The 25,647-nt window shown below is 46.2% G+C and overlaps 1 pseudogene; it reads right to left on the bottom strand.

Annotated features, from left to right (window-relative positions):
• Window positions 1–24,428, bottom strand: part of LOC139649532 (E3 ubiquitin-protein ligase SMURF2-like) — a 33,144-nt pseudogene extending 8,716 nt beyond the window's left edge.
• Window positions 24,429–25,647: the final 1,219 nt, after the last annotated feature.

The following is a 25,647-nucleotide window of genomic DNA, read 5'->3' as shown; positions in this document are numbered from 1 at the left end:
GGAGAAATACAAACTTTCACGTTCAACAGAAGAGCCAGAGGATTTTATTATTGTTATTCCAAGGTGGAGGGAGGGCAGTCAAGAAGGGAAGGAGTGAACATTTGCCAGAGCGGGCTCTCCTGCACCTGAACCTGCACAGTCACGATATCCCTCCGTCCTGGGTGTGTGTTGGGTGAGAGAGTGCATGCAAGAGAGAGTAAAGGCAGTGTGTGTGTGTGTGTGTGTGTGTGTGTGTGTGTGTGTGTGTGTGTGTGTGTGTGTGTGTGAGAGAGAGGGCGTACGTGCTTCTCCTCGACGGCAGCTGGCACAGGTGGGCTTGTAGCGAGTGGTGAGTGGGTGCCGTGGTGTTAAAGCCACACCAGCGCCCCCCGCCACCCCCACCCACCCTGCCCCCTCACCCGGCCCAGAGACTCAAAAGGCCCTTTATGAGCTGGTCTGCTGGGAGTATTAGCTGGCTCCCCCGGCCCTTTACACTTAGCCTCAACAGCAGGACAGGACCGAGGGGTCGGCCAAACAGCGCCGCCGCTGATTCTACAGAATGTGGCAACACACTCTAAGTGTGTGTGTGTGTGTGTGTGTGTGTGTGTTTAAAGAATTATTTATTGAGCTAGTAGGAGCGTGTTTGTGCGTTTGCCAGTGAACTTGTGACCTTGTATTCCCCGTGTGCTTCTCACCTGCCGGGCCCCCGTACCCACACCCTGCTATCTGCTCTTAGCCATCTACAGCACAACTACTGCTCCCGCTAAGGGGAAACCAAAGGCAGACAGACTGCAGCGATGTGGAGGGATGAGACGGTTCACATTGACTATGCAGCGCTGATAGTTGCCAACTTTGACGATTATATATTTAGAGCAAGTTCTGCACGAGGCCGGTGAATAAAACAGAAGTGATGCGGGCTGAGTAGAATCCTTCTTTTCCTATGGATTTAAGCTTTTTACTAGCCTGTCCTCGGCCCTTTAATGCAAACATTTACACTGCTATATACACCGTTTAGGCGACTGGCATTAGGAAAGTACAGCAGAAAATGTAGAATACTGCATATACTGCATATGTATACGTGCTGTAATGCCAACCTAATAATTCGTATTTATATTTATCCCTCACAAGTTAAACATACCCCACACCCCTAATCCACCAAATATAAACCCCATTTCTTAGAACATCGAAGCAAATGTTGATATAACTGTCATGAAGATTTATGCCTCGGTTGGGAAAATACCTGCTGATGGCCACCGAACCTCAACCCGGCGGCGGCTAAGAATACCTTCAGCAAACACTGATGTAATCTCTCAGACGTATATGTGCTGATGGGAGTGAGGAAGCCAAAGTGTACGTGAGAGACAGCGTGGCAGACCACAGTCATGCGGCCGTGTCTGACTGTCTGACAACTCCAGGCCTCTGACAGTCTGAGGTCGACTGGAGCGGGGCCGCCTGAGTCGCATTTAACCCCGAGCGCGCCCCGCGGGATCGGGAGATCGCGGCGCATACTGTGCGCAAAACCGGCTGTGGCGGCTTCAAATCCGTCGCAATCACACGCACTCAGCAGAGAAGCAGAAAATAATTCTTGAGAAGTGGGACAAAACATGACCTACAGAGAGAAGCACCCGAGTTTGGTAAAACTCGGGTGCTGAAAATGCGTGTGGGAACTTTGCGCACCCATATTTTTTCATCATAACATTAAAAATTTGTGATTTATATGTCTGTTTCTGGTGTGTACATCATAGAAAAAAAGGGAACAAGTTGATCTCTCACACTGTTATCAATCTATGATGTTCAATGCATTCCAGGAGTTATTTTGAGATTTACGTTTTTCGGTGCACCCACTTTCCCTCAACCTGCCTCGTCTGCTTCTACTCCCAGGCAGCGATTTCCTGCATTTCCCACAATCCCTTTGGAAGACACCCAGAGAACCGGCCTGAACTTGCTGCATTCAGTACGTGTCAGTGGAGCGAGAGCACTAGTTATAGCGCCCGTAACCGCAAGAGAGCGAGAGTTTTGTCTTGTGGCTGCATTGCATTCTGGTCTATTAAGGTCTATTGAGTCTAAATGAGGGAAAATGTCTGCGCATTTACAAAATGACATTTGTATTTCATGGCACAACAGCATCTATTTGAGATTTTTTTAAAAATACAGCTGATATCGTTGCAGTCAAACCCATCTGTGAACACCATCTCCTAAATTACAGAGATTTCTTAGGAATCATGACAGAGAATATATGCATTTCAAGTACGGTGTAAAGGCACTCGAGTCTAGAAGATTGCTCAGAGAGAGCAAAGCTGCTGCTTGATTAGACTTAAAAAAAAAAAAAAAAAAAAAGATATGTTAGTGTCTGCGCTGAATTGAATCCTGGAGGTAGCGACAGCGCTGTGTTGACAAAACACCTCGCAGTGTTAGATGTAACCCCAAACCACTGTCAACCATCCTGTCTGACAGCTCGGCATCTAACGGCTCCTTCTGATGGAAATACACTTTGTTTTTTTCCCCATCACTCTTTTCAGGTCTACTTTGACAGTTTGGCTTGCAGCAGCTTTTTTTTTTTTTTTTTTTTTAAGTCAACACATTGCTTTTTTCAGCCTCTCTGCTGCTTTAATCAAAGCGACTCAAGGCTCTCCCTGTAGCGGCTATATTTGTATGACTGTCTGACCATCTCCCTTTTTTCTCTGCCTTTGCTGACTTTTCCCTGTGTGTATTTCTCACTTCTTTTGATTCCACTTTCTGTGTCTGTCCGCCAGACCCGTCTGTCTCTTTTCTCTCGCTCGACAACACAATCGCTTCTACTTTCTTCCCTCTCTCTGTCCATTATGCATACTTTCCTTTACAGGCTCTTTCCACAATAACAATATATGTGTGTGTGTCTTTCTATACTTTATCCAGCCTTTCGTGGACTCTAATACTGGTGCAGACATGTGAAGATGCATCTTCCCTTAACCCCCACACACCAAGCACAACCGGTAACCGGCTTCAACATCAACTCTCTCTCTCCCTCTCTCCAAATCTAAACGGGTCGCTGCGGTACTGCATGGCAGGGAGAAACCCATCCGTTTTGTTGTGGATTCTGTGTGTGTGTGTGTGTGTGTGTGTGTGTGTGTGTGTGTGTGTGTGTGCTGGACCTATGCGGGTGTTGGGTGAAATATTCTGAAATCCTGGCGTTGATAAAAGACAGATGTCCTGACACAGAGCCAGTGGAGAGGGCTGATAACTTTAACAGTTTTTGGAGCGCAGCGGAGGGAGGGAGGGAGGGAGGGAGAAGAGGAGGGAAGAGGAGATGGGAGAGAACGGGGAGAAATCAGAGGACGGACGAGAGGACAGGAGGGGGGGGGAGGGATGAAAGGAAAGGAGCAGGAGAGATGAAATGAGAGGAAAAGCAGAGTGTGACTGGGAAGGATGGACTGGTTGCACTGGTCCCTTTTTTTTAGAGCAATTTGGCCTCTGTCTCTCTGTCGGTTGTTTTTTATTGGGTTTGTTGTCAGACCCTGTTTACAGCCGAGTCTCTCACCCAGTAAACAATCTGACAATAATGTCTCCCTATTGTTGAGAGTCTTCAGCATGCCCAATAAAGCCCAGTGTGTGAGAGCCGGTGCTGAAAGGCCACATTAGAGGAAGTCATGTTTTCAGAGAACTGATCTACTGCAGCGCTGCTCTGCTGGCTGCTGGCTCAGAGATTCAGACACAACACAGTCTGAACATTTAGGTACAACAGTCCAAAGCATAAGAGTTTGGACAGTGAGATTATGTTACATGTTTTTCCTGTTGTGACTCATCTCCAGTGTTATATATATTTCACATTGAAAGAGGAAAATAAGGCACTGGAGAAGATTGCCAGCTTTTGATTATGGGTTTCTATTGGCCTCCACCTTAAATCATGCTACAACAATGACAACAGCCAATTTTAGTTCAACAACTACAATTTGAGTTTTTGACTATGTGACATTACACCACTAAACCAGGCTCATTTTACTTTACAGTTGACCCATTTCACATTAAAGTTTAGAAAGTTTATTCAAACAAAATTATGTATTGATCCCTATTATGCAATATACCATTTTAAATCACATGCAATGTGCCTATTTTTCCATGTGCTCAAAATAGGTTGCATTACTTGAAACAAATTGATTTTCTCAGACACTCTTGCAGCCAAAATGAATTTTGAATGAGATATTTTTCAAGTATATGAACCATACTGACCTGCAAATCTGGCTAGGTCTATTGTGATCATATTTAATCAGAAATGGGCCAAATAAAGTACAGGAACTTATCTTCACAATATACTAATATATTCACGATTTTAACAGTATTGTTGCACACTGCTCATCAGATTATGTGACAAGCACTGTATATACAGGCTATTTTAAAATGATTTGTTTTCATTAATCAGCGCATATCACAAAAGCCTGCAGCAGAGGTTAGAGTTTGTTGCTTGGGACCACTTTAAGGTTCCAAAACTTAGTCTGGAGTCTCTCAAATCTCTCCTAATAAGGAGTCCGACAAGCAGCTAATGATGCTAACTGACTGGGTAACATAGCTGAGCTTTAACTCACAACCAGAGGCTGTTCTGACACATATGGATACTATTTGACCAAATGACCAGATGTTGATTTCCCAAACATGTCTATCGTGCCAGCCGCTGTTATTGCAGGAGGTTTTGACTGAGAATCTGTATTAAAAAAGCAAAAGGGGGAGGGGGGATTTCCACAGTTTTTAGGCATAAAATTAAATCTCTCACTATCCCTCTTGTTCTCTCCCTCCATTTTCACCACCTTGCTGGCTAAATGTCCGACAAACAATCTGAGCGTTCAGTCTGTTATCATGCATGCTTTCCTCAATAACTCATAGCTGACTTTCACATGGATGTCACTGATGACTTTGCAAGACATCATTCATTGCTAAATCAGTCAGTTACAGAGCTGACGCAGTGCTACACTATCTAGCCCATGTGCCTGTGTAATGCTATCAGGAGTGATGCTACGCTAACAGTTGCTGCACTAACACATGTTTAGCATTACAGTTTCCCGAGTGGGGAGGCTTCACCAGGCCTCTGCTGGCTTAGCTGCCTATTAGCTGAGCTTCAGCTGGGGCAGACTGCTGACAGAGAGCACAAACACACTGAAAGATGGACTGACAGCCCCCGATACCGACGGCCAGTGTGTGTGTGCTGAACTTGAATGACATCCACACGAAAGTCAACCCCGAGGAAAGGTACACACAAACACGGGAACGCACACACAAACACACGCAGATGGACATCACCCTGTGGAAAAGGATCACAGTCAGCAGTTTCCCACATCATAATGTAACAGTGTGTGTTTGCGCGAAGGTTTGAGTGATTGGTTGCTGAAGCTGCTTTGCACAGGCAGCTGGGTTGAGTGTGTGTGTGTGTGTGTGTGGGTGTGAGCGTTTGTCAACTTCTGAAGCGCGCTGATCACATGTGTGCACACGCATGCATGTGAAAGACTGTGTGCAAGTGAGTGTGTGTATGCATATGTACTGCCTGCGTGGAAGGATGTGTGTGCACGTGTCCTTGTGGTATGTGTGCATGCTTGTATGTGTGTGTGTGTGTGTGTGTGTGTGTGTGTGTGTATGTGTGTAGGTTACCTGAGGTTAGTGTTCTGGCTCTCCATGGCCACACGGGAACCATTTGGACTTGGGCTGCCGGAGAAAACAGGAGGGAGGGGGAGAGAGAGAGAGACAGACAGAAAGAGAGAGAGAGAGAGAGAGAGAGGGAGAGAGAAGGGCAAAAAGGAAGAGAAGGGGAATGAGAAAAGGGGGGATTGGAGCGTAGGAAACAGTAAAAAGGACAAAACAGAGAAGGACAGGATGAAAAGAGAGGCAAAAAGGGATACGGAGAGGACAGATAGGACAAACAGAAAGAAAGTGCAACACAGAGAAGACAAGTAGGACACAAAGAGAGGAAGAGGGCGGAAGAGAAGGAGAAACACAAATACAGAGAGGACAAAAAGATTGAGAGATACAGAAGACAGAAAACAAGAAGGACAGAAACAGGAAATCGGCAGAAAAAAAGAGAGAAACAGAAAATAGTGACATGGGCCAAAAGAAAGAGTGAGAAAGCAATAAGGAAAGAAAACACGGACAAGTACAGGGAGGGGAAAGGAGTCGGTGAGAACGACAGAAACAAGAGGGAGGGCAAAGACCAGGGGGAGAGACGAGGGACGGACCCATGATAGGAAAAAGGACAAGAAGGAAGAAGAAGAAGAGAAAAATACAAAAGGTGAGATGAATGGGGCCAAGAAAGGCATCTTACAGCAGCAAAACGTTGGGTGTAGTGTTTTTTAAAACCTTGCTTTGACACATTAAGAGGATGCATCCGTCCGTCCACTTACTTGAGGACTAGGTGGAGGTTGGCGGAGAGTCGCGGGTCGGTGAACTGCGTGGTTCGGTTGTTGTGGTCCACAAAGTAGACGCGGCCGGTGGCGGTGTTCCTGATCTCCCAGCCTGGCGGCAGGGGGCCCAGCTCCTCACAGTTCACATTGCTCAGGTCCCTGAACAGAGAGGGAGAGACAGTTCATAAACTCTTCATCACTTCTTCCATATTCATATTACCCATTCATGTCCCAAGGGTGGATGGTAATATGGGAAAAAAAAAATTGCGAATACAGTTTATGTACTTATAAAATTCCACTGATGTAGTTGCTTAAATCAAGTCAGTGGGTAGGGCAGTGGGTTTTAAAATGAAAGAAAATACATTTACAAATTTATGAAACAGGACATCATGTGGTCATTAGTCATTTAAATGCTGCTGCAGAACAGTCATTACATTTTCATTACTCTGCGCAATGTGAACAGCAAACAGAATGGATCAGTTCAAGTAAACACGACACCACTTGTATCAGCATTACACATCTTTTATCACTACATATTTAGCTGAATGAACCAGGCCTGCTGACCAAACAGCATGCCTTCATACCGCGACATTAATCATCGCACTTTAACCACCTTAACTAGCTTCCGATTATGATGGACTAGGCAGTTTATTTGGCTCTTAGCAGAACACACAAACATAAGCAACAGGGTCTAAAATCTATTTAACAAGCTGGGAAATTCTGGGTAATTATGTAATTAAAGCAAACAATGCTGAACCAACTCCTTAAGTGCTGATGCCCATCAGCGTTGCTCTAAACCAGGTCCTTTGTAGAGTTCCTATTGTCTTTAGTGAGCCATAACTAGGCATGACGCAACATTTTTAGCTGCTCTTAAGCCTCAAAGCCTCGAGTGGCTCACTGCATTTATGAAATGGCTGTAACATCACTGTAATAAAAATGAATACAGGTATTTCACAACACCTTAATACGTGACTCAGCCAATCAGAACGGAAGACCAGAACTATCAGTTTTATGAAAAAGAGCCTTGACAAAGTTAACATTACCATCAGCCATCTGAAAAACTACTTGCTCTCATTCCTTGACTCTTCTTCTCCCCTATAGACCTGCATTCCTGTCAGCAGAAACCTTAGCCCCGATCTGGGACAACTGCACTGCCTCGGGAGGACTCGTGCCTGTGTGTGTGTGTGTGTGCATGTGCGCGCTGTGTCCGTGTGTGTGTGTGTGTGTGAAGTGAGGACACATCACTCAGGGACGCGGCACATGCCTCACTGCGCTCATCACAAAATACTGGGTCATATCAACGGCGCTGTCCTAAACGCCCAAACCCAGAGGTTGCTGGGAGCTGGGAGCTGATGCGCTTCACGTGTTTCAGCGCTGAGGAGCAGCTACGCGAAGACACGGCCAAAAATGTAACGCAATAGGACTGCCTGCGGTCTCCGGGGAATTAACGAGTGAGCTATTGAGAGCTGGTGAAACGGTGTGATTGAACGCAGAACCGGCGGCCTGTGGTGTGTTCCGCCGAACATCTGTCCAAAAACTCTCTCCTGGCCCCGCATCGGACCCGGGGGTCATTACTTTGGCCGACCCCGACTACAGCCTGAAATCTGACTAATAGGACTGTTTTTGAACCCGACCCCGAGCAATTAGGGGAGAAATTAGTCCTGATCCAACCCAGTCAAGTTCAGTTGGGTCACATCAGCTTCGGGAATATATGTCAAGGTTTATATTAGGATTAAAACAATACAGGCTGTCAGCACGGCTGTGTGTCGGTTATCGTTTACAAACCATTAATGACAATAATAGTTATGAGTGAGCAATGACTAAAAATGTGAACAATATAAATAAAAAAAAAATAAAAAAAGACTACGGTGAAAGGTGTTACCTGGGCACCCGGGGGTCGTGCCAGGTGCTGACTCCAGTCTGGGTGTGCAGGAAGTAGACCTGGCCCTGCTGAGTTGTTCTTTGCTCTAGACAGAGAGAAAAGGGATAAAAAGGAACATGTCAGAAACATGTGGGAGGCACAAACAGTGCTGGAAGCAGTGCAAGTGTGCATGTGTGTGTTTGTGTGTGTGTGTTTGTGTGTTTAGGAGGGGTGGAAGTCTGCTCGCAATTGATGTGACAGGTAAGCTTTGAGGACACCGTTGACTTAAGAGTTTGCTAAGGCGCGCGCCAATGTAATCAATTAGCTCTTTTCCGTTTTTGTCCGTCTCCAGACAGTCTCCAGTAGGCCCATCCCAGGAGGATGGGGGGAAATAAAATATGAGGGGGAATTTATCAAAAGACTTCCGTGAGTGTTTTTCCTTGTGTAGGGCTTCTCGATCTCGATGTGTCCTTGCTGCCCTGTTTGTTTGCTGCGCGCTCTGGAAGACTCTCCAACCCCCATCAATCCCTGAGACCGAGGAGCGGAAAACCCTGCGCGGCACATGCCAAAAACACAACTAGAACATACTGTAAGCAAATAAGGGAAAACAGAGGGGGGGGGGGGGGGGGGGGAACGGCTCCTCGTTCGTAATCCGTCACGCGCCTGTTGGACCTCGCGCTCCGACTAATGGACGAACGTTGAGTGAGAGTGTGAATGTTGGCGGAAAGTGTGTGTGTGTGTGTGTGCGCTCGCATGGGCGCGGCGTTCGTGTGTGTACGTTCACCCGCTAATCCATCACTACCCCCCCCACCCCCCCACCCCGACTTCCTACTGGCACAACTAATTTCCTACCCACCTCTCTCTCCCTCTCTCTTTCTTTCCCCTCACACATTCCCTCTCTCACGCTCTCTCTCTCTCTCTCTCTCTCTCTCACCACACCCAGCCAGCGGTTCAGAGGGTTCAGCTGAGGAAAAATGCCCGCTAGCAGTCGGGCATCAGTGACTCACTTTGTCCGACCTCTGCCGGCCTCGGTGGACGCGGCGGGGCATTTCAAAAGCGGGGCACGGGTCCAACGGTGCCATTCGAAAATCACAGGCGTCCGAGCGCCACCCTTAAAATAATAATTTCTTTTACAGGCTCTGCGGCCATTGTGGGGTGCGCTGCGGCGGACTGTGAAAACGGATCTTTTCTGAAAAAAAAAAAAAAAATGTAAACCCTGGACATTCCGCTGTTGGAATATTTCTGTCTAAATAATGTGGGTTGTCGATACTCGTCTGCGTTCGCCGTTATTTTCCAACATGTGCGTGTTTCCCACAGCGTGTTCGCATACACGAAAATTAGCCAAAAGAATCTTGGACATTTGAAAAACACATAGCCAATAACCTAAAGTAGCTTCTCTGAGCTAAACACTGAGCTATGAATACGCCGGTCCCTCCTTTTCCCTCCTTCTCTTCACTGTGGGAATATCAGGCTGCGCAGCCAAAACACTCCAATGCTGGGAAGTGTTTGCAAACATGAGAGGAGAGGAGAGGAGAGGAGAGGAGAGAGAGAGGGAGAGGAGAGGAGAGGAGAGGAGAGGAGAGGAGAGGAGAGGAGAGGAGAGGAGAGGAGAGGAGAGGAGAGGAGAGGAGAGGGAGAAGAGAGGGAGAGGAGAGGAGACGAGACAGGAGAGGAGAGGAGAGAGGGAGGGATGTGGTGGAGAGAGGAGGGAGGGGGTGAGTCTTAACACACAGCCAGTGTTGATTGCAGTTGTCATGATGTGGTGCTGTGGGAAGGAGGGAGCGGGGGGGAAGGAGGAGCAGAGAGAGAGAGTGTGTGAGCGGAGCACAGAGCGAGTAGGGAAGGCAGAGAGAGAGAGAGAAAAGAAGGATAGAAGGGGCATTTCAAGTGTATTTTCACCATGAAAAGAAAAGACCGTTCCAAAACATCTTCCTCTCGAGGCTGCAAACAGGATGCAGTCCAACAAGAAGCTTGCAATTCCTTTGATCTTATCTAACGCTCTGTGTGTGTGTGTATGTGTGTGTGTGTGTGTGTGTCGTCTCCCTCACCGTATCCCTCCGGCAGGTCGGGCGGTGTGTGCAGGTGCGTGCGGCTCATGTAGTTGCGGTGCCGCTGCGACCGGACCCGCCTCTCCTGGAGCCGCTGCTCGCCCGGCGGGCCGCTGGCCACCGCCCCGTTGACGGGCGTCATCACCGGCGTGTTCTCGTCCACCACGCAGCTCAGCGGACGTCCCGACGGGCTGGAGTACTCCGACGCCGGCCTGGGAGGGAGCGGAGAGTGCGTGACTGTGTGTGTGCTGTGTTTTCCCTGATTATGTTTGGGTGTCATTTTTAATTTTGGTTCCACTTCCATCTCTGTTTTGGTCCCAGTTATAGTTCTAATTTACATTAAGTGCTATATCAATCTTTGCACAATTTAGCATAATAAAAACAAATTCTAAACATCAGGACTATACTTCATATTTTAAAAGGGAATAGTGGCTAAATGATGCTGTTGTTTTAAGTCCACATTTTCTCTGGTACTGGTGGTAATTTTCTTGCTATGAACTGCATGAATAAATTAAGAAGAAAAACAAGTGTCCATGTGCTTGAGAGTTACATGTGTGGTTCAGTGAGTGAGTGTCCAACTAAAGCGTGACTAAAGAGGCGTGTGAATGTGTGTGTTACATGTATGTGCGTGTGCTGTGTCTTGCTGTGCCAGGTCGACTTCGTCTTGTGGCGTTTAGAAATCCATAAAATGTAGGGAATATGAATGAATATAGGCTGAAATGAAATGAAAGCAAACGGAAAGTCCTCACAAGAGTAGCAGCTTAAAAAAAAGTGCGTGTGTGTTTGCACGCTACTTAAGAGTGGCGGGAATGACAAAACAGATATCCGATAAGCAGACACAAACAGAGACAGGCTGGCTTACTGACAATTTTGTGTGTGTGTGCGTGTGTGTGTGTGTGTGTGTGTGATATGTCTGACCACTGTCTGGCTGTCCAGAGTTACTGACGCCGTGGCTATCTAAAACCTTGGCCCCGCAGCACCCAAACACACACACACACACACACTACGCACACACACTCCCTCCTTTTTCCTCTTTCTCCCCCTGCACTCTTCCCTCTGTCCTTCCTTCACCTCCCACCTCTCCTCTCCCCCCGCCCCCATCTCCTGACTGTTCTCCCCCACCTCCTCCGTTTTCTCCTCTTGCCTGCCACCCTTCCTCCTCGCTCATCCCGGCCCCCTCTCTCACCCGGCCCTCTTTCGCCACTCGCCCTTTCCCCACTATATTTCCCTTCCCGCCCCTTTTCCTCCTCCGACCTCACCACTTCCACCTCCCTCAATCCCTTACATACCACTTCCCCCCCTTTCCTCTGGCCAGTAGCGAGGTGTAGTAAGGGTGGGGTGGGTGGTTGGAGGGCGAGGAGGGGTGGGAGGGTATTTGTTTGCTTACACCCGTAACGGCTCCACTGATATGGGCCAAGTAGGAAGGCGACAGTTGCTCCTGCAGGAATAGAGGCCAAGCAAAACCTGGCTGCCCGACTGGCTGGCTAGCTTATTTAGGTGTGTGCGCGTCTGTGTGTGTGTGTGTGTGTGTGTGTGTGTTGGGGTGGGGGGGGGTGCAGGAAATTGATAGGAACTCACTCATTACCGACAGACTGTTATTGTTGTGTTGTGAGTGGGATGGAGTAGAGTGGAAGTTCTTTTTGAAAAGGGAAGCGGGGGAAAGTACAACCACTTAAATAGATTTTTCCCTTTTCCAAAAGGGCAGGTTTGGTGCGCATTGCATCAGTATGATTGTTTTAGTACAAGCCTTGCCCTTCGTATGCCAAAGGAAGGCTGTGTGGTCTTTGAGTGTGTGTGAGTTTGAGTGTGTGTGTGTGTGTGTGTGTGTGTGTGCAGACGTACCTGGTGGGTCTCTCCCATTGCGTGGTGCGTGTGATGTGGTTCAGGTACTGGATGCGTCCAGAGGCTGTCCTCCTCTCTTCCCAGCTGTTTCATGCACACCGGTACAAAAAAAACCCAAATCAGCCTTCATCTTACTTGCTTCATTTCAAATCACAAAGCAATATTAAAATGAAGAAAGACACCGATGTGAACATGCTACAGTCCAGTATCTATCAAGCACCCATTTTTGTTCAAAAGCTGTTGTTGGAGATACTGTAAACTAGTTTGAAGCATGACAACCTTTAAGTAAAGCTGAATTGTTTTTAACTCACAGTGCCGGACACATTCAGTACTTTAAAAAACATGCTCTTCTCACAGTGCTGTCAACAGTGGATATTTGTATTGTAAACAACAAGAAAAAGAAGCGAAGTCGCCAGCCTAAGCGAAAACCAGCATACCAATATATATATTTACAAATACATCAAGGACCATACAGGAAAATGACAGAGGCATTAACATTCATGATCAGTAACATACTGACCCATCGGGTAAGTCGTTGTCAAACAGACGACTGCAGTCCACCACCGGCCCTCCTGTCCCGATGCGATCCCTGGACTGAAGACTCACTACACAGCAACAAAGACAAAGGAGTTGGTGCTCAAATAATACTGAATAAAGTTTAGTACAATCAGCTCTTTGTACCTCAAAAACCCAAAGAAAGTAACAATAACAGAGTTCCTGTGGTATATGGATTCCACTTACTAACGCTTTTTATACATTTTTGGCCTGGGCCCTATCCTTTCTCCTATTTCTACTCCAATATCAATGCGGTGGACAGCAAAATATGTTCTAAGTTGGGAAACTGAGTGGATTTAGGCCGTATAATACAACAATGCAGGGATACATTTAATATCTGCTACTTAACCACAGAGCTGCAAAAAACAAGCAAAAACAATTTTGCTGAGATGGCCCTTAAATACTGAACTAACAGCCGTGAGGTTACTGAGGTTAAGTAACGTATTGAGTCAGAGTATTGAGCCACAGGATGTAGTCTGGAGCACAAGGTCAAGTCCAGTCTTCTAGCTTTTGAGGAACACAATGCATTGAGACAGAGGACAAAGACCCAGGGTTGTATTTGGCCGGACTGGGTTCAATACACTTTCAATTCAGTTGATTGAACTCAAACACTGAAAAACTGTTGGTGTGAAAACATTGCCTTATTCAGCCTATAAATAGCTAATTGAGACACATTTGCTATTATTTGGAAATGAATTGAGCTTTCCGTTTACATTTTCTATGCAGTGAATTGCAAGGGAATCGGCCCGACAGTGTCTTCCAGCTGTTAATTAGCTGGTTAGGAATGTAGACAGAAGCTCGGGGATGTGACCGATAGCGTCTCCCAGGCCTTGGGTTACACTTAGAGCACTCAGACAGAGGATGTAGACGAGATCACCAGGGTTACGTAAACAGGCCCAGACAAGGCTGCGGTAACGTCTGCTTTGACTGGGCTTTTATTAAATTACTTTCGAACGATTATTCAAACAGGGCTGTCGCATCAAGTTCAGTGGATTTTTTTTCGCCCCTTTTTACTCCATTTTCTCTTTCAAGCAATTCACTTTTACACATTAACATGATGGAGGGATTAATGTTATCCCAGAAAATGCTCCTGGGCGTCTAAGCTCTCTCTGCAGTAGTATGTCTGTTTTTACTCTCTAGTGAGGAGATATGCAGAAGAAAAGAGAGAAACTATTCCTAAAATTCTGGTCAATTTGATTGCCAACCATCTTAAGACTGAGCATAGGTCTGTGCCCCACTGTCTTCCACTGTATATTGGGAGGCAACTGTGTGCACACTGGCTTGACCTAGTTTTTGGTTTTGGATTTTTTACATGAGAAAGCGTAAGTGCATTTTGACATTTATATCGCTTTTACACTATATGGATTCATGCAAATATTAATTTGGAGAGAACCTGCACAGGAAAACCCAGAATCCCTGTTTGTTCAAAAGGAAAATATATACATTTGAGACTTAATTGATACCTGTAGGGAAATTCTCTTTCCTCTTGCCCCCTCCACAGGAAGGTCAGAGGTCAGGTTCAGCTACAGAACAGCACCCTGCCACCCCAATGTGATCCTTTATTGAGCCCCGTTGGGAAATGATAACGCATAATGATTAACACCTAAATTTCCTCTATACTGTATGCCTTAACTAGACGGAAAAGCTGAAATGATTCTGGCAAAATGAAGTCAAAACTGCCACAAAATTCCCTGACAAAAACACAACAAAAACATTTAATCTTCCATGACCCCTTTACCGCTGATCTAAAACATCCCCTGGAGCAGGGTAGGTAAAATGGAGACGCGGGATCTTGTCTAGAGCCCAGGATTGTGTAAACAGGCAGAGTGGAGGCAGCGGTCAGGCTTTTCACTGAGACATCAGATGAAAAAAAAACATCAACGCAGCATAAAACATCTTGACTTTGCTGTGTTGCCCACAGAGAGTGGTCCAACTGCCACTCTGCCACTGTGGTTTTAGTTTCTGCACAGATACAGACGCTTACATATGCATATATACACACACACACACACACACTCATCTTTAGCTTGACCTGCCAAGCCAACATGAAGGATTGTCTCCTCTGACGTGTGCAACTGAATGTGTGTGTGGTGTGTGTGTGTGCGCGTGTGTGTACTCACCGACTATCTGTCCTCTCACAGTATCGTTGTCATTTGGGCCCAGCTTATTCAGGTCCAGTCTCTGATCTGTAGGGCAAAAATATTCATTCAGCATCAGTTCATTGTTTACTGTGTTCACCATCACTGCGTAACAGCACCATCAGGGTGTATGGGTAATATTGCTTGCACACTATAAGCACATCTTCACTTAAGCCATTTTGTGTCCCGAAATAAATTCAAACCAAATGCGTACTACTAGGAGGGGCACAAAATGGCTGCTGCACAATGGCCACAGACGGCAGCTGTGACATACAGTGAAAGCAAAGGCTGTCCAGAATGCTTTACATATAAATACATTACATACATAATTTACATATAAATTTGTTAGCAGCCTTGTTAGTTGCTGGGTAAGTAAAGGCGCATTGTCTGCTCTCCTCGGGACAGGCGAGAGCAGCCAGACAGTGAGAGACAGAAACACAACTCAGGAAGACCCCGGCTAGATCCAGACACAGATACACTCCACAGTCTCTCACACACACACACACACACACATACACCAAGTCCCACGGGGACAGTTGTGCACACACAGTCCATCAGTACCCATAAACAAGGTAATGTGCGTGCGTGCGCGGTGCTAGGGTGGGGGTCTTGCAGAGGCTCCAGTTAACTGCAGGTTATGACATGAAAATATAAATAATCAGAGAAAGAGAAAGAGACAGAGAGAGAATGCGGAGGTGTGCGTTGTGCAAAGCGCCGTCTCAAGGAGGGAAAGAAGAGATGACACAGCCGACAAGACGACGACTGAGCGCCTGAGGTTAGGAACACAGGTAGAACAAAATAGTATTTTCATACTCAAAATGATGGAGCAAAAAGACACGTCAAGAGTTAAGAATAAGAATAATCAGACAGACGGAGAGAGAGCGAGGAGAGAGGAAGGAAAAAGTGTAGGAGAGACAGAGAGAGAAAGAGAGATGCCCTAGTTCTCCATGTCCTGATACTAAAACCAAAGTCAGATCGGATTTGTCATGTCTTTGGTTTGCCTGCATGTGTGTGTGTGTGTGTGTGTGTGTGTGTGTGTGTGTGTGTGTGTGTGTGTGTGTGCATGTAGTTGTATTGATATGTGTATATATGTGCAATTCACAAACAAGCTGTGTATAATATATAGGTTAAGTAGACCTAAACACCGTCTCCAGACTTGTGTGCATGTGTGTGCATGTGTGTGCATGTGTGTGTATGTGTGTGTATGTGTGTGTGAGCCACACGCACGCATGTGTGCATCTGTTCCGGATACGTGTCTAGACTAAACAGGGACACTCTAAGCCTTACATGGCTGGAATAGTAAGCAAATTTTTCTCTTAAATAAGAGAAGAGGAAAAGAGACAGACAGAGACAGAGTATATAGAGCTTTAACCACTAGCCTATCATTCAACTCTGCAGAGCTTTGTGTTAAAATGGATTGAGTACAGAAGTGTGTGTCTGTAGACCCATATAGGCGTGAGAGCACAGTATGAGTGTGTGTCTGTGTTCATTAGGCTCATGCACATCTGCTGTCTCTGCATGTGTGTGAGTCTGTATGTCTGTAATGTATGCAAAAAGAAATAAATCAAAACAGTGTCATGAATTGCTTCACAAACAATAAATAAATTGACCATAAAAGTGTGTCTCAACAGTCTCAACAGGGTTACATATTAACAAAACAGGAAAATACCAAGACTGAAACACAAATGATATAAAAGCTGGTCTGTAAAAGTATATTTTAAGAAGTTTAGTGGTGTGTGTTGGTGTGTCGGTGCGGTTCAGAAGTGGGGCAGAGGCCGCCGAGGTTTGTGTCTGGGATGCTACAGCAAGCGGAGCCCAACATGCAGCCAGACAGACCTCTAGGAGCCGAGGCAGTCACACAGACGCCCCTCTGGTCTGCATGAGTGTGTGTGTGCATGAGTGTGTGTGTGTAAGAGAGAGAGGGAGTGAGATAGCAAGAGTGTGTGTGTTGTTGCTTGTGCGTGCGTCTTTGTGTGAATGTGCGTATGTGTTGGACGACAAATTGAACTGTGTGCATGAATATGGGAGGCTTCTAGGAACCCAAGCGATTCCAGTAAGGTCCCTCGTGTGTGTGTGTGTGTGTGTGTGTTGGTGGGACCACAGACCGGGCTATGTTCTTGTGTCTGTAGAGCACAGGACACAGCCAGAGGGGGGGTAATGCGAGGACTGGTGCCCTGTCATAGATCATGTGGCCCTGTCCTCTTCCTGTGGTTGTGACACAGTATAATTTCGGCCATGTTGGCTGTACAGTAAGTGGCTGGTCTGGGGCCCAACTGGAGCCTGTGCTGTCTGTCTCTGGAAAACGCGGGACGATCTGAGGGCCGGTCCTCTGGCGCTCAGCGGAGCGGAGTATGGCACCAGGCTTCCATGGCTGTCACAGAGCCTTATGTGGCAACGATGCTGTGGCTTTTGGCGGGACAGGGGGGCGGACTCTCCGAGAGCCAAAAACGACATTTAGGAGCAAACATAAAGGTTGCTGGACCCCGTTCTGAACCCTTATGTAAGGAAAATATAAAAAGGTATTTAGCTTGACATTTTTGGAGCCGGACCAGAGTGAGAGGCTGTTCCCTCTGGACCGACCAAACTACAACTGTATGTATTCAACTAGACAGTTTGGATAAAAGCATCCATCAAATGGTAATCATTTTCAGACAGACAGCTCCTAAAGTGGTGGTGAGGGTGGGACTCTGTAGAATGGATGAATGGAAATAAGGATAAGGCCAGATGCATAAAAAAAGGGGGAAAAGAAAAAAAAGTAACCCAACGTGGTTGTTCTGGGACTTGTCCGACAGTCTGTGTTTAAGACAGGTCAAGAAGATGGATTGAAGGAAGGAGCAGAATGGGTGGAAGGAATGTTAATTTGACAGTATGGCGTACAGTAAGTGTATATGTGTCGGTTTCCACTGACTGGTATTGCCAACAAGGCAGACAGGGCTAACAAGCAAACTGCCATCTGCCATGTAGACTACAGAGAAGATAAGAGTCTGAGTCAGCTGATAATCAAAGGGCATAACACAAGAACAACATCTCTGAGGCCATGCAGATGGGACATTTTATATCAGACTATCAATTTGAGAGTGTGCATGTCTGGTTTCAAGAAGATCGGGAACCTATCCACAAACATTGTTGTTCCCCCTTATGTTACCCACATTAGCCTGGAATCTACTGCCAGGCCAAACAAGGATTGCTCAGTATTAATATCATATGACCGCCCGGAAACAGCAACTTTTTGCATCTTGTTCCAAGCAGTGATAATATATCAGCTGGACTGTGGCTCCAAGCAAAAAGTAATTTTGTTTCCTTGACAGAAACATTTTAAGTTGACCTTATGCCTGACAAGCTACACTTGGCCCCGCTGCAGAATGAATTGCGGCTATTGATTTGGTCCCAGTCGCCAGATCTCTGCAGCAGGCGATATTTCCCATCTCCGTTGCCTAAAGGAGTTGTCCATGTATCATGGCCACAAATCTTGCAGTAATGAATGGCTGGCATAGCAGCAGGCTGCTAGCTGGGGATGGTGCAGTAGCAGTGTTGAAAGAACTACACATCTAGCTACCTAGGGGCGAACTGATGCAGCCAGATAAAACAGAGGCAGAGGAAAGACAGTCACCCTGGTTCCTGGACATAAAGACAGCGTCTGTTATTGGAGACACTCGGTCTGGTCCACACAACATCTGTCTGTCTGTGCAGAGCGCAGGATGTGTGTGCATACATGTGTGTGTTAGCAGGCTCCCTCTCCTCCACGCCTCACCCGACCCCCCTCTCTCTCTGTCTCTCACCCAGACTGGCACCTCAAGGGGAAGCCCACGATGAGGGATGTAGAGGGAGAGAGGGACACGTGGAGGAAGAAGAAGTTGAGAAGGAGAGGCAGCGAGAGGGAACGAAAGACAGAGAAAATGAACAAGAGACAAGAGACCAGTGTCCTTGTTGTTGCTGAGACACAGAACACACACACACACACACACACACACACACACACACACACACACACACACACACACACACACACACACACACACACACACACACACACACACACACACACACACACACACACACACACACACACACACACACACACACACACACACACACACACACACACACACACACACACACACACACACACACACACACACACGTGTACTTACAGCCAGTGTCTTTGAGTCTGTTGATGGCGTTGGAGAGGAGGCGGACACAGCCCAGGAAGCCAGCACCCTGCTTCTTATGGATCTTCTTGTGGTTCCATACGCTGATGGTGATGGAGTCCGACTTTCCGATGTACCTGAGGACACAACAGGGGCGGGCGGGGAGGGGGTAGAGAAAGGTAGATGGATGAGACAGAGAGAGAGGAAAGCATAACTCATAATCTTGATGAAATGGAGGGACGATTAAATATTCAGTTGTTTGTGTGCTGGAACGTGATGGTTGGAGGAAAACAGCCAGGACTCAAGCAACTCTCCCAAACATCAATAATACAAAAAATGCGAACGCAGGTGACAAACTGATACTAGTTTTTTTGCATCTCTCCCTGCTACTGCTCCCTGACTAGAACAGAACAATGCACACCAAGTCTGTGGTGTAGACTTTCAGACTGTGTAATGGGGCAGATTAGCTGATCGTAAAGCAACTGTGTGTGTGTGTGTGTGTGTATGTGTTTGTGTTTGTGTGGATAAGTGTGGCTAAGGCCAGTCTAGTCGTGGTTGAAGAACAGAGGAAGTCCCCATGATCGGCTCCACCGCCGCCTGAGACCCAGACAGCCCTGACGGTAAATACACACACAAGCAACACACACACACGATGAACATCCAAGTACACAATCACAAATTCACTGACACACACAAACACACCTAATTACAGCCTAGCCAGCATGATGCCGAGCTCGGCATTATGTTGTATATCACCGGTGGGGAGAGGGGTTTCCCTACTGAGAACATCAAAACAAATAGTCCCAGCATGTAAGCAAACGAACAGACGTTGGGAAAGCTTTTCGTTTAACTGAAGTTGCAACATTTGCGGGTTCTGGAACTTTTAAAGTCTCCGGTGATTTGAGTTTCTGGTCGTTTACTAAAAGCTGAATCAGGACGCATTGAGAATGGTTCAGGTTTTGGCGCTCTCACTGGCAAACTCTTTCGAGATATAGATGTGTCTGGACCTGTGCTATGTTGCACACGTTGATTATGATCTCATTCGAGCCATTTAACACCGTTTGATGACATATGGCTAGAATCTTCTTGTCCAATAAAAGTCATTTAATTACAGAGATCATTTGCCAAGAAGTGGATATTTAAAGACTAGGAATCAGCTAGGGGTTATGCTGTTCCAAAACCTCTTGTAAAAAGGCTCATATCAAGTTATCAAGGTTGTATCATACTAGCACTTCACTAGTTAACACAGCTTGAGAGCTGATGTCTTACTCAGCAGACAAAATGACTGATGTAAATCTCTTAAACAAATCAGCTGATTGGTTTTACTTATTTTTGATTTGTATATCTCATCAAAGCAGTACTGCTGTTTACTTTGATGGAGAGTATTTAATGTCTGAGCTCATCCTTGACTAGGATGCTCTTGTAATCTTGGAACAACAGATGTACAAAGTGTTGTGCCGTTGTGTTTCAATTTGGTTGCCTGCTTTCTGTGTGCTGTGGTGCAACGCAAATTGCCTCTCCGAGGACATTAAATTGTTCTAAGTTTAATCTCCTCCTCTTCCCTTCACACTGTGTGCATGTGAGATAAACAGGGCAGTGCGATGCGGAGGTGTGTGTCGTGCTAAGCACCGTCTAGGAGAGGGAAAGGAGAAGTGAAATAGCCGACAAGACAGTGACTGAGCGTCTGAGGGTAAGAACACAGGTAGAACTAATTTGGATTTCCTCACTCAAAATGATTGAGCAAAAAAACAGAGTTGAGAAACCTTGTCCTCTGACTTAACCTTGTGGGTATAGAGCCTGCAATTACACCACACAGCAATTTAAGGAAGGGTGGGCTACTCAGAGAAGAGTAAATTGTCTGCATTGATTTATAACTGGAACGTAAAGCAGCTGCAAGTTGAAATAACATCACTATAGGCTAAGTAGACAGGGACTCCCTGTCTTCTGTAGATGGTAGTTTCCAGTTGGGTGGGCCATGCACTCTAAGATCTAACACACACACTCTTAAGGCTTTGGTATAATGGCTGCAGAAGCTAAATTTGTCAGGTTCGTACAGACAAAAGGACATTTGAGCATGACGTGCCACATTAGCTTCAGACTCTGCTGTGTGCAGGCTTGCTGTCTGAACAAGTCCAATTCTTTGCACAGCAGTCCCAACTGTGTGACCGTCTGCAGCTGGTCTGAAATATCACAATTGCTTGTTGTTGCCTTATGGAAAAGTGTCTCCATTTCCTTTTCCAGTTCATTGCTTTTGTTTACAGCTCTGTGCTAACATCTCCTGCTAAACTAGTTAAAAATGAATCATTTCGAGGCTCGGTTCGCTGAGCTCGTTAGAGGATATCTGCACCTTCATGACCGATCAAACGGCTTTGAAATCCTCATATTCCCTCAGCCGCCTCTGTCACTCTTTCATCGCAGCCACTGTTGTTCTCTGAGTTTTGTCACCGCTATTTCCCGTTTTCCCTCTTTAATCTTCATGCGCCCCCACTGGCGCGGGGTGTTAAAAAACAATACGAAGCCTGCATCGAATATACACACATTTGTATGCGGCGCTGTGTTCAGCTGCGGTTCTGTTTTTGGGCTAGTTTGACTTTGTTGTTAGTATACTGTCGCTTTTATGGGCTGCAAGAAGGCTATTGAAACACTGTTACATTCCTTTTATCCTTACTAGTCATTACATTATTAGTCAATATTATTACATCGTCAGCTAAAAAATGTTAGACCCCTTATGGTGCAATAATCATCAAACTAATCTAATTAGATTAACAGGTTTTAATACATTTTTGACTCATTTAGAGGGACATTTTATGACATTTTGACTGGTTATTACATTACTTTCCGTTCTCTGTTCACTGTAACTGTCATAAACAAATTATTCAATTGCCAAAAGAGGCTGTACCATCAACTCCCTTTAAAAACAAGAAGGAGAAACTCCAGTCTGACTAAATGGTTACTAAATGCTTCTAGTCATACCTACTGGTCAGTGTCAGTTGGGAGTGCACTCAGTGACAAGCAAACATACACACAGAAATGAGATGAGTACTAAGGTCCGGTATGGAATCTACTAACTGACATCAAGATTCAAGCCGCTGCCAGACACTGAGACAACATGGTCAGAAGCGGTCTGTCTCACAGACACACTGACTTTATCAAGTGGTTACGGCAACAACAACAAAAAAAGGATTAGCCCTCCTAATCCTACAGACTGCAGTAGTAGAGAGAAGAAAATATTTCTTGGGTCAAATCCAGATTAGCTTTCCAACCCATACTAAGTCTAGACCCGCAGGACTTCCCAAATTTCTTCATACCGAGGATTCGTGAATTTCAGTTGTAAACATCTGTAGACAACAAGAAGTCAGAGCACAGATTCTACGAATCCAGCTGCTATGTATCACCTACCATGATCGGATTTATAGTCGATGCTCCTTTGCTTCCCACAAAACACCTCACTTTCCCCCCATGACATAATCCCCCAAGTTACCTTGACCTCTCCACCCTGCCTCGCTTCTCTCCTCCTTCCTCTGGATACTACGCTTCCACAGACTCTCCTTCTCTCACTCTTAATGGGAAAGTGTTTGTTTAAAGGTCCAGTGCAATGATTTCAACTGAGTCAAGAAAAGTTTGATGTTGATTCTAACACAATGAGCATCATTGTTTTCGGTGTTTGGTGGTTGGGTGGTACAAAGCCTGTAGGACTGAGTGAGAGCCGAAGCTTCCACTGCAGGCCAATATTTCTGTTTTTGGGGAACACATATCCAGTGTTGGAACTTCGGCTCCCAGCGACAATGGAGGCACAGAGATTTTGCCTAGTTTGGCGAGTAGCTGGCTGCCTATTGTCTGACAGACTATGGGACACCTGATGAACTATGCATACTGTCGTTAATCTGTTGGATAAATCTGAGGGAGAATTTCTCAAAGGGTTCCTGCTAGTTGCAGGCTAAATGGGAGAGGGGGAAACAGAACAACAAGACAGGAATGAAGCAGAGAGGAATCTTCCCCAGCTCGAACCGCTGCCGTTACCAATCGATGTCTGGAGTGGCTCGCTCTTTGGTGCTTATGTGTTTCAGACAGACCTCCAAGGCTTATTGTGGGGGGTGAGGAGAGAGGTGACAAGTTGGCAACTACTAGCGATGCATTTTTAGTATGGATGGCCACTGGGGAGAATGAAACCCCTGACCCTAGCGGTGTTCGTGCCATTCATACTTTCAACATTTTATTACCCGGGACAGCCCCCCCCCCCTCCTCCCTCTCAGGATGAAGAAGGGAAGTGTGGAAGGCTGGCAAGGTTCCAAGGGCCCACATGAGAACATAGGGCCTGCGCACTACTAAACGTACAGCATTTGGTATAGAGTGAAGTGGGGGAAAAGAGGGAATTCACCCCCCCTCCCCCCCTCCAAAGGCTGGCAACCTGCCAAATCCAGACCCCGACATACTACTGCAGGTTCCTGAATGTTTGACACTTTACAACGCCTTTTCAATAATTCAGCTTTGTCCCTGTGTCCTGAAACATTTTCTCCACATAGGAGACAAAAATAAAGCGTCAATTACAGTTTTTGAAATAGCATTTAGAGACACAGGGTGTTTTCAGGGGACCTTTAAGGGAATCGAACCCCTAACCCTGCTGGTATCGGTGCCACGATGTGAACGGCTCGGGAACGGACCCTGCCTCCGAAAGCTGGAGACTGGAGACGGGGGTGTGGCGAGCTGGCGGTCCGCCAAGCCCACACTCCCATCTGCTTACTGTGGCATGTCAGCCATTTCCTGAACCAGAGGAAGAGGCCAGGGGTCGCTGGTGGGGAACGCTCCCCTCGGGGGAGAGGAGAGGGGGAGCGGCTGGGAGGGGAAGAGAGCGATGTAAAGGAGAGAGGGGATCTGAGGTTGATGTTGACGGGGCGGGAGACGCACGGGGAAACAGGTGCGTGTGTGTGTGTGGAAAGGAAAGTGTGCACCCAGAAAGGCCAGGCATATTTGTATGAACATGCAAATGAACGCATGCACAGGGTACAAAGCAGAAACACACATAAACAAATAGCTCTTCCTCTTCCACAACCCACACTTCATTCCAAAGGTCGTGTTTGTTTTTCTTTTTTCCTAATTGATGATTTAACCTAAACTCTGTGTTGTTCAGTCTGCTGAGCGTGGCAGTGTGCCAAGATGCCCATCTCCATGCATAGTTTCCCCCATCTTCTTCTAACTCTCTCTCTTGCTCTCTCTCTCTTTTAGCTCCCTAGCTCACCCCCTTTTGCCTCTCCCGACCATCCCTCTCTCTTTCCCCTCATTCTCCAACTTTCCCTCCATGGCTCTTTCCTTTCTACTGCATATTTCCAACTCCCTCTTCCTTCATTTCTCCCTCCCTCTTGCCCCACCTCACCCCTCCTCATCCCCTCTCCCTCCTCTCTTCCTCTACAACCGTCTCCCCTCCCACTCTCTGTCACCATATCAGCTTGGTTGCCAGTGGGTCCTTTGGGTCCTTCGGGGTGATTACTCCTTGGAACGGCCTGTCGACACAGGGCTCAATACAGGGAACATTCACAACACATGGCCCCAGTGAAAACACTCCTCCTGCCACTCATTCAGGCACATAGTTTCATAGGGGCACTTATGGAGTGTAATGGAGTGTCTCTTTATGTTTACCACTCTGAGGGCCGAGGACAACATAGCAGCAATATTTTGCCTCAACATTAAATGGGCAAAGTTGGCAACAATGATGACCAACTTTTATTTTTCTCCTGCATCATTTTTTGTTTCTTTGACCGTCACGTTATTGTCCAACATGCCAATGATTTTCATTTACAATTCTAAGATTGACAACAAGTGAAAGGAGAGCTTTCTTGCTTTTCAAAAGGAACAGATTTAAAGAATTAAGACACATGAAGTCACAAAGTTTGATATGTGGCTAATCTTGAAAGGGATAAAAGAAATAAAGAAGCACTCTATATTTGGGTAGGCTTATATAAATGCAAGATTGGCTCAGCGGAGGTGGACAAGCCAGATTTCAAGTCAAAAAAATTTTGTTTGACAAACTCCAATTCACAAAAGGACATAGGAACAGCAGTCCGATCTAGCAGTTGGGAGTGGGACAGAGTCATAGTGTACAAAACGGTTAAGCAAACCTCTTCTCCTAATGACAAAAACAGGCAGAACCTCATTTGAGAATGTTAAGATTAATATTGTATCAGTATGAGCCCCCCTCCCCGCCCCGTCTCTCATGAATATGACTTTGGTGCGGCCTATGGTCTCTGGAATGCGTGAAATCCCACTGTACTGTAGAGGCACTGTTCGCATGTAAAACAGCTCAAATGGTTTATAGATGGCTGCTGCTGCACACAGAAACAGAGAGTCTCAATCTACATTCCTGACACACTTATCATAGAAGCTCCACATAGAAACATGCCTACAGTGTGACACCATTGGGGAGTCCCAGTATGTTTCTCTCATGCGTTCATATCATGTGGAGCTGTTTTATAGTGTGGAACTGGACGACCGTGCATTTCCTCATGAAGCATGAGTGGCATGAGGGAGTGGCAGCACTCATCCGTCAGAAAATGGACAGAATTTTTGACTGACAGATTTCTGAGAGTTGAGTTGTTTTAAAAACTGACCTGGAAAACCTACAATCACCCCAATTTTATACAAGGCTTTCTCCGTTTCAGCTTTGTTTTTGTAATTCTTTAATGATGACCCCGAAACCACAATGCAAACGCCACATAAGCTGAA

Source organism: Centroberyx affinis, unplaced genomic scaffold (assembly GCF_046629955.1).
Source record: "Centroberyx affinis isolate AG114_WGS23_722 - 3 ecotype Tasmania unplaced genomic scaffold, CSIRO-AGI_Caff_v1 ptg001370l_1, whole genome shotgun sequence".
Taxonomy (NCBI): Eukaryota; Metazoa; Chordata; class Actinopteri; order Beryciformes; family Berycidae; genus Centroberyx; species Centroberyx affinis.
Note: the sequence above shows the minus strand (reverse complement) of the source record. Positions and strands in the feature narration are given on the sequence as shown.